Below are 11562 nucleotides of genomic sequence, written 5' to 3' on the forward strand. Positions count from 1 at the left end.
GGGAGCGGAGCCGGCCCGGGAGGGGGTGATCGATCAAACTTGGCGGGAGGCGGGCGCGCAGCCCTCGGCCCGCCCAGCCCCCGCCGTCTCCCGGCCGCTCGGGGCGGCACCGCTCGGGGCTGCGCTCGGCAGGAGCTGCGCGGCCTCGCGAGGGCCGGTCCGCGGGCTGCGGCTGTCCCTTTAAAGCTGCATCGCCGCTGCGTGTGTGTGTGCGTGTGTGTGAGTGTGAGTGCGGGGCGTGCGCTGCCTGAGGGGAGGGGAGGAGGCGGAGAGCCGGGGCCGCGTAGAGAAGAGCGGGGCGAGGGTGCGGGGAGGGGAGGCGGCCGGGGTCCCGCCCGGGCACGGCTGGGGCGCCGCGGGGCGGCGGGGCTGGGGCGGTCGGGCGGACGGAGCTCTCCCGGGGCTGCCCGCCCCGAGCCGGAGTTGCCCTCACCCCGCTCCGGTGCTCAGCGCCGCGGGGAGGGCTATTGCATTCATCCACCCGCAGAGCGCTAAAGCCGGGGATGAGGCCATCCCCTGGAATGAAATCCGGCAAAGTCTCCCTGCTGTCCCTCGTGCTGGAGAAAGACAAACTGTGAGCATCTCTCCCAGGTGCCTTGCCGAGTTGTGGCCTAGCAGCGGGCGCGGGGCAGCGCTGCAGGCAGACACCCACTGCCTCCGACCGTGTGCCGGCAGCAGTGCACAGGCACTTAGGGAGCTGGTGTGCCTCTGCTTGGAGATTGGTTCCTTGACTGCTCGTCTTGCACCTTGCTCTCTCTGACACCTCACTGGAAGGATCCTGCAGCTCTTTTCTTTTTGCTGCTTTGAGGCTCACTGTGAGAGATGGAAATAGAAAAGAGATACTGGGTCGCTCAGTCCACCTCCCAGGCCCAGGGAAGACTGTTCTCCACTTAATGTTCCTTTTCCTCTAATTTCAGCAGGTCACTTTCCTTTGGTCCTCCACTGTCTCTTTTTTTTCTTAATCTCAAGCTGGTGGGTTTTTGTTCTCCATTCAGTTGCTTTAGGGATAATATTGAAAGCACTTGGATTTGCATTTGCAAAGGAATCAGCCAGTGACACTGGCTGTAGCTCAGGTAAGTGCTCATGTAAGACACTGGCAGGTGACTGCACACATCACTAAAGAACATCACCAATTCAAACCACTACTCCTGAAGGAAGCCAAAGACACATATAAATAAAAGGGCATCATATTCATGAAGCAGGAACATTAAACACTTGCATTACCTTAGCAGCATAAATGTGACTCCTTACCTCTGGGTGCATACACTGTCTGCTGCTTGTGTGTTCCCTTATGTGAATCACTCCCAGGAGATGGAGTCTATTTCAGCTCAGGCAGGGGTAGAGAACAGGCTGTGGGGTGGCTTGTAATGTTCCCTGCTTAGGTTGTTAGGCTGTTGTCACTTTATCTCTTTGAAGAAATAAGTGGTTATCTGTAGAGATATGTGGAACATAAATGCCATCTTTGTATCTACTGCACTCTGAGCTCAAAGCACTCTACAAATATTATCTGTGAATTCCTCTAAACATCTCTCTGAAGCAGAATTGTATTCTTTTCTTGCAGATGTAGAAACTTAAATATCAGTGGAAGTAACTCACCCAGCTCACCGAGGCAGGAATTTTCAGATTCAGAATTGAGACCACAAACAACAGCTGGGCTTTACTGTAGAGCACACCTCTCTCAAATGTCCTCCAGTAAGCACAGCAGACCTGACAGTTATAGGCAGGTATGTGAACATTAGAATTCCAAGATACTTGTGAAAAGTTTGTTCCCATAGGGCAATAATTTGCCTTTCTGGTTAAAAGCTACTTATCTTTTTACTGCTCTACCTATCTCCAGCCCATTTTTAACACAGCATTCACACAGTCCTGCAGTCACAGAATCACAAAGGTTGGAAGGGAACTCTGGAGATCGTCAGTCCAACCTGCTGAAGAAGGTTCCCTACAGTAGGTTGCAAAGGAAAGCATCCATGTGGGTTTTGAATATCCAGAGGAGGAGACTCCACAACCTCTCTGGGCAACCTGTTCCAGTGCTTTGTTACCTTCAAAGCTTTACTGTTCACTTCTGTTTCTGCTCACTTGCTCTCACCAAGTTCTTCCTGTCCCTCCAGCTTTGTATTCCTGCTATCTGCCACCTCTGATGATGATGAAAAAACATGAAAGAAATTACATTTAACATTATAATGTTAGGACAAGAGAAGACACAAATAACCAGGAATGAAGGGGGCATACGGCAGTCTCTCATTTCCATGAACAGCCAGTTGGATGAGCACCTCATCCTGAATAAAATGGTGGCTTCACAGCCTCATCTCAGAATGTTTTGTTAAAAAAAAAAGATGATCTGTACTATATCTGTACTATCAGTACTATTAGCACTGTCAACACACACTTCATTTTTTTTTGCTTGGGCAGTTGGTCTCATGGTGATATTTTTGGACACAAATGGTACAGTGACCATACCATACAGATGTTGGAGAATGTCATAGAGGCTTCATCCCTGTTTCTTTCTTACAGTGAACCCAGTCTATCTTAGTATGATTTTATTTGGCTTCATGTGGATATGAATGCCTTGCAAGTAGTCCACATACTTTAGTTGGGATGCTCCGTGACTCAAGTTAATGAGTTCCATGTTACCCAAGGTCATACCAGATGCTTTCCCAAGCCTTCCTTAACTAAGTACAACTGAGATCTTGCAGGATAATCAGAGCTTTGTGTTTAGATGAGTTATGGTGGCTTTGGACACCAGGGGATTCTGACTACTGTCTACCTGATCAAGAGGAGGTAATGACTTATAATTAGCTAACGTGTTCTCATTGTAATGTCTAATACTGGATTAGAAAAATGCTATAGAATGTGGGACACAGTGTTCTCATTGAGCTTTCTGATGTTACTAGGCTAAACTCATGGTTTTTGCATAAAGTCATGGCAAAATCTACATCAGGATTCTGTGACTCTACCTTTGCCCTAACAGCACAAAGCTGACTTTCTAACTTTTGTAAGTTGTATTTTAACTTGCAAGAGAGAGCTTCAGATAGTGAGTATCTAGAAACTGTTGTTTCTCTCATTACTAAACCTCAAAAGTTTATAAATAGCAATAAATTGTGCTCTATAACATCTTCATCAGTGATATTGGCAGTGGGATCGAGTGCACCCTCAGCAGTTTGCAGATGACCCCAAGCTGTGTGGAGCAGCCAACAGGCCCGAGAGACAGGATGCCACCCAGAGAGACCCAGCCAGGCCGAGCAGTGGGCCCAAGAGAATCACATGAGGTTCAACAAAGCCAAGTGCAAGGTCAGGCACCTGGGTTGTGGCAACCTCTGCTATCTGTACAAGCTGGGAGATGTAAGGATGGAGCACAGCCCTGTTGAAAAGGACTTGGAAGTACTGGAGGATGGCAGCTGGGCATGAGCCAGCACTGTGCACTGGGAGCATCCAAAGCAGCACAGCCAGCAGGGCGAGGAGGGGATCTGCCCTTCTGCTCCGTGCTGTGAGACCTCACCTGGAGCGCTGCGTCCAGATGGGGAGTGCTCAGCACAGGAGAGACACGGAGCTGTTGGAGCATCCAGAGGAGGGCACAAAAACGATGTGAGGGATGGAACACCTCCCTGCGAGGACAGGCTGAGAGCTGGGCTGTGCAGCACGGGGAAGGGAAGGCTGTGGGGAGAGCTGAGAGCAGCCCGTTGGTAGATACAGAAAGGGGGGCTATAAAAAGGAGGGGGACAGACTCTTGAGTAGTGTCTGTGGTGATAGGATAAGGGGAAACTAAAAGAGGAGAGACTCAGTTTGGACATAAGGAGAAGGTTTTCACTGTAAGGGTGGTGAGGCAGTGGCATAGGTTGCCCAGAAAGGTGGCGGTGCCCCGTCCATGGAGAAACTCAAGGTCAGGCTGGACCGGGCTCTGAGCACCTCAATGGGCCTGTCCCTGTTCATCACAGTTGGAGTAGATGACTTCTAAAGGTCCTTTTCAACTCAAAAGATTCTATGATTCTGTAAGTAAACGTATTACCAATTATGTTACAGTTATTTTTTAACTGTTTATTTCTTCATAAAAACAGGAGATAGAATTGATGGAACTTTATGTTAATCTCAGCATTTTGATTAGCTTAACTGATTAATTCTACAACAGACAGCCTACAGATAGGAATGATAGCTGGGAGAGACAGAAGCAAAGATGAAAAGGGATTTAGGGAGAAGATGAAACTACAGATAGCAGGAGTCAAGGGGAAAGTACAGTGTCGGGAGAGGGAGAGTGAAAATAGACATTATAGCTTATATTTTGGAGAGCAGGTCAAAGGACATGCAGTTAAGATTTGATTTGAGAACAAACTGTTGAAGCTCTCTTATTTATCTTTCATTACCAAGCAGTAACAGAGACACACAAATTAAAAAAGCAGCAGATGACAGTTTAACAGAAATACTTTGCTATGCAGTTAATAGCTAATTATTAAGCTGCCTTCTACACGGTATTATTGGCAAAAATAATTATTTTTAAAACTTTGAAGTTTTATATGATTAGCAGACTACATGCATCAGACTAACTATAAGAAAAACCACAACACATTGGGATTAATATTCAGCATTCATGGCAAAAAGTAGCTGCTGGATGCCTCAGGAAAGATCTGTTCTTCCTATTCCTATGCATGATGGGAGTTTACAGTCTGTCTGTCCTTCTCTGAAAGTTTCTGCAGAGGCAGGATAGCAATCTAGCTGAAACACTGGTTGTTGGCTTCTTTTTTTATTATTATTATTATTCGTTTTGCTAAGAATAGTCAACAGGTGAAATCTTGGAACCACAGAAACGTATGACAGGTTTATTACCTCGGTCATTGCAGCTGGGACTTTATCCATTACATCCTGGCAGAATAATTTTGTCAGGCATATAGGAATATGTTCTAGCTCATGGAAGGGTGACCAAGATTTGTATAAGAACAGGCTCAAAGAGGAAGCTCGTTGATAAATAGAAGCCATTACTTCATTATTAGAGACTAATTCAACCTTAGGTAGCAGACAGAAATTCTTGCAGCAATTTTAATCGGACTTGAACATGGACTGATACAGCAATAACCTGTATATACTACACTTGCACAACTAAGACAAATGTAGAAACAGTCAGCATGTACAAATGTCTTCATTTTTCTTGGGTTTGTGGTATTTTCAGGATGCATACTTCTAGTCCAAAGAGCTAGGGGGATGGTGGAAATGTAGGGTTATTACAGTCCCATAATGTCAGAAACAATTTATATTACCTTCTGCTTTCTGATGAATTGTACACTAGGCACTGCTGGCAAAACATAGCCCTGCAATTCTTATTTAAACCCTTACTTTTGCTGTGCTCATCTGTATTTATTACTTAAGGAAACAGTAAATCAAATAAAAACGTAGTGGCATCCCCCATACACTGCTAATAAAGTGAATCCACTCTCTCTTTTTTTCCCATTCCTATGAACACTGTTTTCAAGCAATCTTGAGAGTTATATCCAGTTCAAAATATTTTAATTCTGAATTTAATTACTGAAGTATATATTATTTAAGACAATCTCCTTTAGCTGTAAGTAGTGAATAATCACTTCAGATAACTGCTTGCCAGTCAAAAAGTCTGCTTTCTTCCCAGTGTTTATTTGTATATTACTAAAACTCAGCTCAGTTCAGATCTCAAGCAGTGTTTTTTTTATTGAAAATATATTTGGAAAACAGTACAAAGATTCTTAGAAAGGGATTTCTAAACATTCAGAATTTACATTTTTCACTGAAGTTTAAGATTTCCAGTTTTGGCCCATTCCACCTAATCACAGAAATTCCTACCTTCCCTAAGCAAGTACTCAGGTAGTTAGAGTTATTTTAAGATACTGACAGCTCTGTTAGATTCAAAGAACCTCTGGTTTTACTTCTGGATTGAACCTTTGTAGCACTAGGGTATGGAATTCACTTCATATAGACACTGTACTAATATGGAAACAAAATTTAACAGCAAAGGAAGCTTTGCCTCCATTAGTTCTGGACACTATGAGGTGTTTGTCTCTCCCTTGCTTTGTCACTGGCCAAGAAATACCACCTTGATGGTAAAAAGAATTGCCTGTGCAACTTCCATGAAAATGAACTATTTCTTCAGAAGAAAGAAGTGCATAAAGCATATGTGAGAAGAATGAGCATCACTGGTACTTTTAGACCTTTTTTTCCTCTTACCTTAAGACCTTATCTATCACTCAAGTTCAACAGCATCTCAAGGTCTAACAAAATAATAACAGGAAAAAAGCAAAGTGTCTACACAGGGGAGAATAGTCCAGAATCTGAGAAAGAAAGAGAGGAAAACCAAAGGAAGAAGAGATATATCTGATTGTAGCATCACAGTCTAACCCACGGGCCGGAGATTCTGACCTCTGTGTACTAAAAGATCTAATCCACAGTCTTTAAACCATATTTTGTCCTGTTGTGAAGGACTTGCATTATCCATCTGCACAGAGATGAATTCCACCTAACATGATTTGTTTCATCGATTTCAGCAGGATTAACTGAGAATACAAAGATGGCTGCAGTTGTATACACTTACCTTGATGCGAATAAAGCAGTATGGTTTTGATAATCTGCAATGTTTGGGAGACATCAAGTCTTTCAAAAACACAGTCGTTTATTGGAAAAAGGAAGTGATATTAACAATATATATCGTGTTAAAAAAAGTGTTCTTACACTTTATAACATTTCTATTCCCAATTAAAAGTTGTTTGGCTTTGTAACTCACACCTTGTAGCAATTGCACTGGATCCTGACAACTACAGTATAAAATTGACAAGCTATCTGATTGCTCTTTCAGCACAATAGAAGGCATAAGAAGTGAAAAAAAAGCAACCTTGCAAAATGGTTTTGTGAAAGCAATTCTCACCTTATATCAATTTGAAGAGTCTTAAGCATTTTCCAATAGATCTGACATGGTTCTTATATAGCAAATTGAAGTCAACTGACAACAGATTTACTTTTCTTAATTACCTTTTGCAGACTCTTCAGAAGTAGCCCCTGAGCCCTAAGGAGTCCGCAGACCCAATTTGCAGGAAAATAGATATTTATTATCAGCAGCTACATTTTGTTTTATTATCAGTTTAACTTGAAACTACTGCTGAACATAAAAACTGCTAGAGTCTTGTTTTCACTTGAGTTCTATTTTGTCCTTATGAACAGTCAGGTCCCTTCCAGCCCCTGCAATTCCGTGATTCTGTAATAATAAGTAAGCACTCAAGCACTAACATGAAGGTATGCTCAGCAAACATCCATTTTTGGGAAGCTTTTCTAACCAGTGATGTTTCTACAGCATCCTATTTTTGATTTCCAGGCACTGTGTTGCACAGATAGTCATTACTTTCAGCAAGTTTGAAGGCATTTGTCTAAGTGTAACTCGCTAGCAAAGCTTAGGAAGAGTCACCCATCTGTCTGGTGTTCATAGTTACCCAGTTCTTAGTGTTGCTCTTCAAATACACTGGGCCAAGTCTTCATTCAGTGTAAAGTACTTTAGATCAGTGATATCATTGCTATTGTGGAGTAGTGTACATGGACTCTATTTGACTTTTCTGCAATGTAAATGAAATACCATATTTTGCATGGCACAGAGATTGGCCAGCATACCAGACTGCACTCCTTTTGTTTAAGAAGTAGGTAGCAGACCTCCCAATCCTTCCAGTCATCTCTTAAGACTAAAGTTACAGCAGAAATTTGCTGTTGTTTAAAATTGATTCTATAATCTTGAACTTTTTTTTTTAAACTATTTAGCTCAACTGCATATGAACCCCCAGAATAACCATGTCTCAAGTGTGCAAAATTAAGCTGAAATGAGGAGCCCTGTGATTTTTCTTCCAAGTATGCATTGAAATCTTGACTTATTTTTAATTCTTTAAGCAGTTATTTTATCTTTTATATTACTTTCTAAACATTCTTTTCTAAATGTTATTCTAAATATTCTGTGATGGTTCCACTTTCTAGCTGGCACCCCTCTAGTACTAAAGAGAACTGTTTAAAACATAAACTCATTACTGGATGATCAATCTTTAAGAAAGAAAATTATTTTGACTTGTCTGATAGGGCCTCTCAGATAATCATTCATGCAAAACAATAAAAGTAAATCGAGTAAAATCCGTCTTTTCAAAGCGAAGTGCTATTTCCTTGGTACCTGTGATTCAGTAGCCCAGTAGCCTAATCTAAAAAACATTACCTTCGTTAAGCATCATTCTGTTGAGTTCAGAGGTCTTTCATTAAGTCTAAGAGCTCATTTTATAGAATGTGTAGACATATCCTTAGTCTTGAGTTGTGATGAAGGGTAGGGAACAACAGGAGAAGCAAGGCAAGAATTTTTATTTAAAATCTCTCATAAATTATTTGTTCCTCATATATTATAAAGTATAAAATGGAAGAGCACAGACCGCTCTTTTTTTGGGTAAAGTGGCAGAGATCGATCGCCTCATAGTTCTAACTTGAGGTCTGTTGATGTGAAAATCACCCTTGCTCAGAAACAAGACCTTTGCCATTTATACCCAGGTTGTGGGTACTGTCTCTGAGAGGCAACCAGCTCAACAGTTAGTTTCTTGGTGATAAACTAGTTAGTTTAAAAAGCAAGACAATTGAAAACTGACCTTATCACCTTGTTATCAGAAGGGTTAGCCTCACTCATGTTTTCTTCGGGGCTATAATATGTTAAGTGGAACGTAATGAATTAAGGGGGAAATCCAAAGTGTAATTTTAGACTTGACTTTGAAAGTTCTTGCTTTTGTGTTGCAAGGCAGACCTTACACGTTGCTTTGATATACAGTTGTTATTTGCAATCTAATCTTGTATAATAATTAACTCCAACTGATCCACTGCAGTGCTATTAGCAAAGTACTGGGGCCTATTAAATTGGACCATGAATACACAGTTGCTTTCCTTATTGCTAATATAATTATGCTGTTAGAGGGAAAAAAAAACGAGAGTAATGGAAAGGTGTTGCTAAATAGGGCTCCTTGGTGCTGTAAATTTTTGGAGTGCTGTTATATGGTTTTGAAGTATTAAGTATATGTGAAAAGCAGCATGCTGGAATCTTTTGGAAAACACTTGTTTCCGTTATTGTTTAGGAAAACATTCTGCTGGCAAAGGTGAAAGTCAATGTCAGCAGCACCAAAGGCTATGTTTTCACTGCAAGCTTGTTCATACCTCTAGGGCTACCCCGTTCTACATAGCATCACACAAGCCCTCATGCATAGATACATGTGAACTTTGAACCTGGCTTTGCCTTTAGAGCTCAATTTGTCTTCTAAGTAGATTACTGGTCCTAAAGTTCTCAAAGAGGAGATTGGCTTTAGGGCACACATGAAATCATGTGTTTGCTATATATATCCAGTTGGATTATGGATTCAGTTTGGAGAATAAATATCTCTCTTATGGACTTCCTAATGTATTAAAGCATGAAAAGCAAGTAAAAGCTCTGTCATAAGCAAGGAGACAGAGCGTTTTTCCAATTTTCTATTAATTGGATCATAATGACTCCTGGACTATGTAGTTTCTGAATCATTCATCTCCCGTTTGGCTCTTGCTAGAAACTACTTGCAGTTCATATACATCTAACTCAACCTTTAACCCTTCATTGCAGAAGAACACTGAAAGATGTCACCTTAGCAGGCTTCACTGTGGTAGATATAGAAATGGCCAACTGTAAAGTATGGCTCAGAGTATGAGGAACCCCTGTCCCTTCCAGTCAGCTGTCAACAGAAATTCTTTTTACAAGTCAATAATAATCAGCCCAGTGATATTGCTCTAACAGGTCAGTTCCTCTATGATTTCTGAGGAGAGTACTCTGGTTGAGTGGGAAAAAGGGGCTTGTGGATGACAGTGTAATTGAGAGGATGGAAGCAACTCAGGAAAGGCAAAAGCAGTCCTAGGACACCCTGTGAGGCAATATATAAAGAAACTCAAGTCAGTGATACAATTAGCAGTCCTAGTTATACTGCTGCAGACCTGCTGTCAAATACCAGGCCGTGACGGACACGTTTCCACTAAGACAAAAGACTACGTGAGTTTGGTTATGTACTCCAGATATACTCCACAATTTTAGCTCAGACCATGACCTCCTCAACAGCAGCGCGAGCTTTGATCAAGCTGAAACAGCAATTTCACATTGGAAATGACACTGGGAGCTTCATGAGCACTGAGACTTGCATTTAAAACAAGACCAGAATCCAGATGTTTCACTTGTTCACAATGAATGCATTTCCCACACTTTGCACAATAATGAACTGAAAGTCAATTAATTTCTGCATATTTTCAGTACAAAATGTACGAACCAGCTTTTTAAAAAATCATTAAAAATTATTCCTGTGTTTTTCAAATTTCCAAAGAGTTATTTGGTCAAATATGGGTCTCCATAACTACAAACTCATGTATGCTTTAATTATGATACATTTCAAAGAAGCTGATAGTGATCTTCTAAAATAGGTATATGAATATGATTCTTTTCTCAGAGCTATAGCTGTAAGCTAAGCACAGATCAGCAGACAGCACTTCTCACGTCTGTCATCAACGTTCATTTTTGACTACAAAACATAACTGAAGTTTCCAAAATCGGTTCATCAGGGAAGATCTGTGTTCTCAGTGTAGTTGGTGTTCATCAAAACGCTTTTGCTGAATTACTAAGGTTTTGGGACATATAAGAACATTTAAGCTATTCAAGTCAAAGAGAAACTGAATGGCAGCACTGGGCAACAGCAAAAGCACTTTCCAAAGTTCACAGACTGCCTCAAGATTATCTGACGATTGTGCCCAGAAATATAAGGACGTATCCTGGAGTTTGGGTTCTGAGTACAGTGAATAAGAAACCCTTGGTGACTTCTGTGGACATCAGACTAGACTCTTGAGTTATGAGATCACAAATGCAAGAAGAGGGAGGAAGCATTATTCTAATTTTATTTTGACCATGCCATGACTATCACATCCTAAAATAATGCACTACATACATGTGTATATTCCCTACCAGAGCAAATATATTTCTGATTCAGAAGACGGAATGCTTCCAGATGACCCCAAAATGACCAAACATACTCCTTGAGAGATTAAAAATGCACTTTCAAGCTTTCAGTTCTGCAAACTCATTTGGGACCACCAGAGTTATTTGCTCTCCCCTCCCAGTCTCACCACCAAGTGCAGTCTATAAAGGCCATACAAGGCCTTTGACATATTCTGTGTGATATCACAGCTTTCTAATTGTACTCCCAGTGATGCCATAGCTGCTCAAAGCCTGCCATGTGTCCATAACAATGAAATTTCTGAAACTTCTACACAGTGCTTTTGAAAATGCTTGTAAGAATCCAGCCTGCACCTGCAAGCTCTTTCTGGGAAACAGAAGCAAGAGAGCAGTGAAAGCCTGGTTCTGGCATGAAAACCACCCTAACTGATTCTTAACCCTGGAAAATGTGAGCAGGACTGCCAAGTGAGGATGTGCAATAAACATTCCCCACGCTGGGCAAAACTGCTCAGGTGAAGGTTAGCATGGATTGCAGTTCTTTCTATGACTTCTCCTGCTCAGCGGAGTACATGATTTAGTTTCTCCGGGACAAT

The sequence above is a fragment of the Centrocercus urophasianus genome, unplaced genomic scaffold (genome assembly GCF_019232065.1).
Source record: "Centrocercus urophasianus isolate 14NV4802_14NV808 unplaced genomic scaffold, USGS_Curo_1.0 seq_24, whole genome shotgun sequence".
Lineage (NCBI taxonomy): Eukaryota > Metazoa > Chordata > Aves > Galliformes > Phasianidae > Centrocercus > Centrocercus urophasianus.